The sequence below is a fragment of the Pseudochaenichthys georgianus genome, chromosome 13 (assembly GCF_902827115.2).
Source record: "Pseudochaenichthys georgianus chromosome 13, fPseGeo1.2, whole genome shotgun sequence".
Lineage (NCBI taxonomy): Eukaryota > Metazoa > Chordata > Actinopteri > Perciformes > Channichthyidae > Pseudochaenichthys > Pseudochaenichthys georgianus.
This window is the reverse complement of record NC_047515.1, coordinates 13,047,323-13,055,248: the sequence shown is the minus strand read 5'-3', so window position 1 is coordinate 13,055,248 and position 7,926 is coordinate 13,047,323.

Sequence of the window (7,926 nt, the reverse complement as noted above, 5' to 3'; positions counted from 1 at the left end):
CAGTCTACACAGGTCGTGAAATGTGATTGAAATGTACAGAGTGCTGTACATTTCAATCACTTTGAATGGGAGTGGTGAGGTGTGGATGAAATGGCCATATCTCCCTTAAATTCACATCAAACTCACCCATCTTTCACACACTAATTCATGGGTAACAGAGCCATGTGCACCATGCATTTAAAGTAATGTTAGCCAGCTTTCAGACACTAATTCGTGGGGAAGAAAGTCACCCTGGTCGGGTCGGGAAATGTGATTGAAATGTACAGAGTGCTGTACATTTCAATCACTTTGAATGGGAGTCGTGAGGTGTGGATGAAATGGCCATATCTTCCTTAAATTCACATCAAACTCACCCAGCTTTCACACACTATTTCATGGGTAACAGAGCCATGTGCACCATGTATTTAAAGTAATGTTAGCCAGCTTTCAGACACTAATTCGTGGGTAATAAAGGCCTGTACATCTCCCTGTTTGAAAGGGCCATATCTCCCTTAAATTCACAGCAAATTTACCCATCTTTCACACACTATTTCATGGGTAATAAAGCCATGTGCACACTGTATTTAAAGGGCTGCAGGAACACTTTACCCGCCTTTTAAACACCTTTTCCTGGGTAAACAATCCATGTATTTCCGCCTGCTTTCCATCAGCACCCGCCAGTCATCTCCCTGTTTGAAAGGGCCATATCTCCCTTAAATTCACAGCAAATTTACCCATCTTTCACACACTATTTCATGGGTAATAAAGCCATGTGCACACTGTATTTAAAGGGCTGCAGGAACACTTTACCCGCCTTTTAAACACCTTTTCCTGGGTAAACAATCCATGTATTTCCGCCTGCTTTCCATCAGCACCCGCCAGTCATCTCCCTGTTTGAAAGGGCCATATCTCCCTTAAATTCACAGCAAATTTACCCATCTTTCACACACTATTTCATGGGTAATAAAGCCATGTGCACACTGTATTTAAAGGGCTGCAGGAACACTTTACCCGCCTTTTAAACACCTTTTCCTGGGTAAACAATCCATGTATTTCCGCCTGCTTTCCATCAGCACCCGCCAGTCATCTCCCTGTTTGAAAGGGCCATATCTCCCTTAAATTCACAGCAAATTTACCCATCTTTCACACACTATTTCATGGGTAATAAAGCCATGTGCACACTGTATTTAAAGGGCTGCAGGAACACTTTACCCGCCTTTTAAACACCTTTTCCTGGGTAAACAATCCATGTATTTCCGCCTGCTTTCCATCAGCACCCGCCAGTCATCTCCCTGTTTGAAAGGGCCATATCTCCCTTAAATTCACAGCAAATTTACCCATCTTTCACACACTATTTCATGGGTAATAAAGCCATGTGCACACTGTATTTAAAGGGCTGCAGGAACACTTTACCCGCCTTTTAAACACCTTTTCCTGGGTAAACAATCCATGTATTTCCGCCTGCTTTCCATCAGCACCCGCCAGTCATTTCAAACGGTTTCAAATCGTTTTTTCACTTTTAAAAAGAGCTTTCTGCCCTGTAAATGATTTCTAATCATTATTACCGTCATGGAGGAGCTGCAGGGACACTTTACCCGCCTTTTAAACACCTTTTCCTGGGTAAACAATCCATGTATTTCCGCCTGCTTTCCATCAGCACCCGCCAGTCATTTCAAACGGTTTCAAATCGTTTTTTCACTTTTAAAAAGAGCTTTCTGCCCTGTAAATGATTTCTAATCATTATTACCGTCATGGAGGAGCTGCAGGGACACTTTACCCGCCTTTTAAACACCTTTTCCTGGGTAAACAATCCATGTATTTCCGCCTGCTTTCCATCAGCACCCGCCAGTCATTTCAAACGGTTTCAAATCGTTTTTTCACTTTTAAAAAGAGCTTTCTGCCCTGGCAATTATATCTAATCATTATTACCGTCATGGAGGAGCTGCAGGAACACTTTACCCGCCTTCTAAACACTTATTCCTGGCTAAAACAATCAATGTATTTCCGCCAGGGTCACAGCCTGCTGCTGCTGCTGCTGCTGCTGCTGCTGCGGCGGCTGCTGCTGCTGCTCTCCCTCCCTAAATTCACATCAAAGTCACCCAGCTTTCACACACTATTTCATGGGTAATAAAGCCATGTGCACACTGTATTTAAAGTAATGTTAGCCAGCTTTCAGACACTAATTCCTGGGGAAGAAAGTCACCCTGGACGGGTCATCAAATGTGATTGAAATGGACAGATTCCTGTACATTTCAATCACTTTTAATGGGAGTCGTGAGGTGTGGATGAAATGGCCATATCTTCCTTAAATTCACATCAAAGTCACCCAGCTTTCACACACTATTTCATGGGTAATAAAGCCATGTGCACACTGTATTTAAAGTAATGTTAGCCAGCTTTCAGACACTAATTCCTGGGGAAGAAAGTCACCCTGGACGGGTCATCAAATGTGATTGAAATGGACAGATTCCTGTACATTTCAATCACTTTTAATGGGAGTCGTGAGGTGTGGATGAAATGGCCATATCTTCCTTAAATTCACATCAAAGTCACCCAGCTTTCACACACTATTTCATGGGTAATAAAGCCATGTGCACACTGTATTTAAAGTAATGTTAGCCAGCTTTCAGACACTAATTCCTGGGGAAGAAAGTCACCCTGGACGGGTCATCAAATGTGATTGAAATGGACAGATTCCTGTACATTTCAATCACTTTTAATGGGAGTCGTGAGGTGTGGATGAAATGGCCATATCTTCCTTAAATTCACATCAAAGTCACCCAGCTTTCACACACTATTTCATGGGTAATAAAGCCATGTGCACACTGTATTTAAAGTAATGTTAGCCAGCTTTCAGACACTAATTCCTGGGGAAGAAAGTCACCCTGGACGGGTCATCAAATGTGATTGAAATGGACAGATTCCTGTACATTTCAATCACTTTTAATGGGAGTCGTGAGGTGTGGATGAAATGGCCATATCTTCCTTAAATTCACATCAAAGTCACCCAGCTTTCACACACTATTTCATGGGTAATAAAGCCATGTGCACACTGTATTTAAAGTAATGTTAGCCAGCTTTCAGACACTAATTCCTGGGGAAGAAAGTCACCCTGGACGGGTCATCAAATGTGATTGAAATGGACAGATTCCTGTACATTTCAATCACTTTTAATGGGAGTCGTGAGGTGTGGATGAAATGGCCATATCTTCCTTAAATTCACATCAAAGTCACCCAGCTTTCACACACTATTTCATGGGTAATAAAGCCATGTGCACACTGTATTTAAAGTAATGTTAGCCAGCTTTCAGACACTAATTCCTGGGGAAGAAAGTCACCCTGGACGGGTCATCAAATGTGATTGAAATGGACAGATTCCTGTACATTTCAATCACTTTTAATGGGAGTCGGTGTGGATGGCCTGTTGAATCCGATTTTGAGCACTCTTTTCCCCGCATAAACTAGTTTAAATCACCGTTAAACACTTATTCTGTTGATGTCTATATAACCGACTTCCCGCTATGCATTAAGTCGGTTATATGGACCCTGTACACTAGGCATACCGCGGCCGGTAGTAAATGTCCAACCATTGTACCCTCTGGTCCCTAGGGTATGTAAGGGTACTTTTATCTTGAGTTCTGTGCCAATGTCCGTTAGCATTTTTCGCTCAGGGGTCATTTAGATGCTTCTTATGAGACTTGTGTTTTGTTTTGGTAAACATGGTTTGTATCGTCAGTTAGCTGAGATTATTCCCGTTAATCTGGTATAACACATTAATAGGTTCTTAAATATTAAGATCCCTTGAGACACAGTATCGTGAATTATTTTTTTTTACATTACGTTTTTTTTACATTACGTTTTTTATGAATTGAACAACAGAAAAATAATCGTTAGATTAGTCGACTAATCGATCAAATAATCGCCCGATTAATCATTTTCAAAATAATCGTTTCCCCCCAGCACAACCCAGTCTCACGGCATTTCGTGTTCACCAACACGATTTTTAATCTATTGATTCGTGTTCACCAACACGATTTGCCCCTTTTTTTCGTGTTGCACAGCACGATTTTAAAAGCAATGTATTTCTACTGGTAATGTGTTTCGTGCCTGCAGGCTGCAGCACGTCTTTTTCTCCGGTCAGGTCGAGGAAGACCGGAAGCTGTGTGGTTCATAAAAACATGTTCTTACTCAATTTTATTTTAAATCGTATAATTTCGGACTTTTGTTGTCGTCTGTGAGGAAAATAAATGGGGCTCAGAGCCTCAGGATACTGAAATCTGTATTTTTTAAATCTTTTTTTCCTTCTAATTTGTTATTCTTTTCAAAATAACACACTGTTATTTACTCACCAATAACACACAATTATCCTTGCTTTTATTTATTGGTTTAATTCCATAATCTCGGGCTTTTTTTGGCGTCCGTCAGGAACTGAATTTCAAAATAAATATAACCGGAAACAGACATAGGCATTTCGAGCGATTACCCAAGATCCTCAGCTATGGTTTTAAGCTCGCTGATTGGATGTGTTAGCCGCAATGCATGCTGGGATTTGGTGTTTATATTATATGAAATCCGGAAAACATTTTAAAAGTATAAAATAATACTTAATTCCGAGTGCTCTTGCTTTTCTCTTTGAAAGTCATCACATAACGGCATTGTAATACACGGTTCGGCTGCATTACATATTACAGATCTGCCGTAGTTCTTTATTTAGAGAGCCCTGATGAGAAGACCTTTGGAAAAACTGGAAGAAATGGCGCCGAAACTGAATACTTGACGTGGATCATAAATATATCAACAATTAAAACAACATCTTCAATTTCTCTTCACACAATACGTCTCCTTGCAGTATCAACACTAATTCGGCTGACTTTTACATTTGATCTAATTCATAGATAGGTTATATTTACACCATAACGGTGCACAGCTGATAGAAAAGGACTGTAGTTTTCAAAGATATTAGGCTACTGATTTTCTTTGAATGTAAGAATGTAAATACTGAGTCTGAAATAGTATAGCAATATGCTGTAAAATGATGTGAAAGCATGCATAAAACTATACATCTTCAGATGTTGTACATACACACTAATAATACAAAGTTATTATGGCTGTGTGCACCTTGTGTGCACCTCCTAGTGGTTAAAGCATGTTATTGAATTAGTTTGTATGTGTTATATTTGATTAAAAAAATATTAAGAGTACATACTTTCATAGGGGGAAAGTATAAATATATAAATATAGAATATAAAAAATCAAGAAGATACTATAAGTGATCTCTACAATAAAACAGTTTAGTGCAGGATGTACACAGATATTAATAGGAGGAGGTGCAAAACAGAAAAACGGATTAACCTTTATTTAAACATTCAATATTAAATATTAAGCCTGACAAAGTAATTAACGTCTAATATATTGCTTTCCTGCAATGTTAACTATGTTGAAGCACTTATTTTAACTGATATTATACACATTAATTATACTCTTATGTATGTAGATAGAATAAGAAATGTGCAGAATATGACAGTTTAATGGTGGAGGTACACACATATTGATAGATGTCTTGTAATGCACTGTTGAGGAACCTGTGACCCAAGTTTTTCATGCATTGCATAACTACACCGCAGTTGTGTATGATATGTCAATAAACCTTTGAAAATCTTGAAAGGGATGTGCAAAATAGCCATAATATACAGTCTTTAATTAACTATTAGTAGAGAATAACGAGTAATGAATATACTGTATTACTTGTTTCCATTCATGTCAATTGCAGATAGTCTTCTCAAGCACCAACTATCAAATATCTCTCCTGATTGTTGGCACTTGACAATCACCTTACCTGAATTTTACTCAGGTAAAAAAAGTCTGATTTAAGGGTTGTTTATATTTCACATAATTAATCAGAATCTGCAAAGTAACTCAAATAAATGCAGTGGAGTAAAAATACCAGGTTAACCTCTGAATTGTAGTGGAGTAGAATTACAAAGTAGCAATGAGCTGTCATGTGGGTATACTACATGTGTAGTTCAATCAGGAGAGACGTGATGTATGGAATACATGTTTATTATCCGTCACATTATATAAATAAAACATAATGACAGTTTATAACAAGAGAACGAAATGGTGTTTGGCGATTAGGCCCAGGTTTTGTAGGATATCATTCGGGAAGGGAAAGAACCGTTTCCGATGAACCCCCCCAGGTCTAGACACTGGTGATGGTGATAAGTGGTTAGGTCCGGTTGGAAGGGAGGAGGTTAAGCTTGGCCCTGAGTTGGAAGCAGGAGGCGAAGGGGTGGAGGAGGGTTGCGCGTTGACACCTGAAAGACAGCTGATAGAAAAGGGGACTTCTTTTTTTTTTATCACGATAGGACGATATCTCTGAAAAAGCATATCGTGGAGACCTAATATCGTCACGACGATATATATCGTCATATCGCCCACCCCTACCTGGGACCCTTCCGGTCAAACATGAAAATAAAATGCATGGATGTCACATCCTGGCTCACGAGCTTGGGACCCTTCCGGTCAAACATGAAATATAAGAATGCGTGGATGTCACGTCCTGGCTCACTTGAGCCGGAGACCCTTCGGTCAGGACACGTGGAACGTGACTTGAAATAACCATGTAAACATGACAGGACCTGTAGTGTAAACGTGCCTGTGATCTTAGATTGATGATGCAATAGAATCCAGATATAAAACATGACAATGATATGTGAGCTGATATGCTAATGACACCACCACCAGTCATATGCGTGATTACCAAAGTTTTTATTTAATTTTTTTTTTCATATGCATTTTGTATCTATTTATTGATTAATAAAAATAAAAATAAAATAAGAATGTGCTTGAGCCCTAAGGGAAGATAGTTCTAAGAGCACAGGATCTGGGTAAGTAGATGAGACACTGCTAAGCGAGTGATGTTAAGGGAGTGGAGGGGTGAATGATCAGAAGAATCTCCCGCCATGTGGTTTCTGAAGCAGGGCGGGGATCTTAGGCCGGCTGCGCCTTGGACATACGGACCTCGGATGAGCATCGTTGCAGGCGCTGCAGATATGGAGGAAATGGCAGTTTGGGTAAGTGCAGACATTTTCATTGAAGTTATTGCATGTCTGCTGGTCTTGCCAGCGCTGCGCCTGACTGCCTTGTCTATTATCTGAAGTCTGAAAAGTGTGGGGGGGGGGGGGCCTCTGCCTGCGGAGAAAGGCACTGAAGGGCAGAATTGGGCGAGGTGGCCCTGAGCACCGCAGCTGTTGCACGACATGACTTGGTGGCCGCCTGTGGACATGACGAGCAGCTCCGTGTCCAGTATGGACCAGTCCAGGCGGATGTTGGAGTGTGCACTGTGAAGCGCTGCTTTACATGAGAAGCTCTTGTGGTAGGAGTAAAATACGTTTTTCCCGTATTTCAGAAAAAGGTGGCCGATCAGAGCAAGATATGCATCTAGCTCTTGCCTTCTTTCCGGGTAGACGGAGCATATGACGTCACGGTAGATGCCGAAAGCAACCAGAAAATACCCTATGGAGAGGTCTCTGTTGAGACGGGGGTCTGCTGCCTTGAATACGGCGGTGATGCTTCCCCCTGTGGCGATGGATTTGTCGCACTCCGGGGACGGCAGGATGAGGCTAACTAGGTTAATGTCCTTCCCGTCGAGTATTTTTGCCCGGAGCCGGGGGGAAATATTCGCCGTTTGGGAAATGTAAGACCTACCGGAAAGAGTGACTGGGAGGGCGGAAGCCAGGGAATGAGGGGAGGCTACACTGTGAGGGAATGTAGGGGCTTGGACTGGCATTAACCCCGGCGGCGCCATGGCCGGAAGCGCAGCCCTGTGAGTTGATGAAGTGGAGACTCTGGCTGCTGCCCTTTCCATAGACTGAAGGCGAGCGTCGATTTGTTGCATGGATTTGGCCAGGGATTGCAGGGTGTTGGCCAAGCTGTCATCTATGAGCC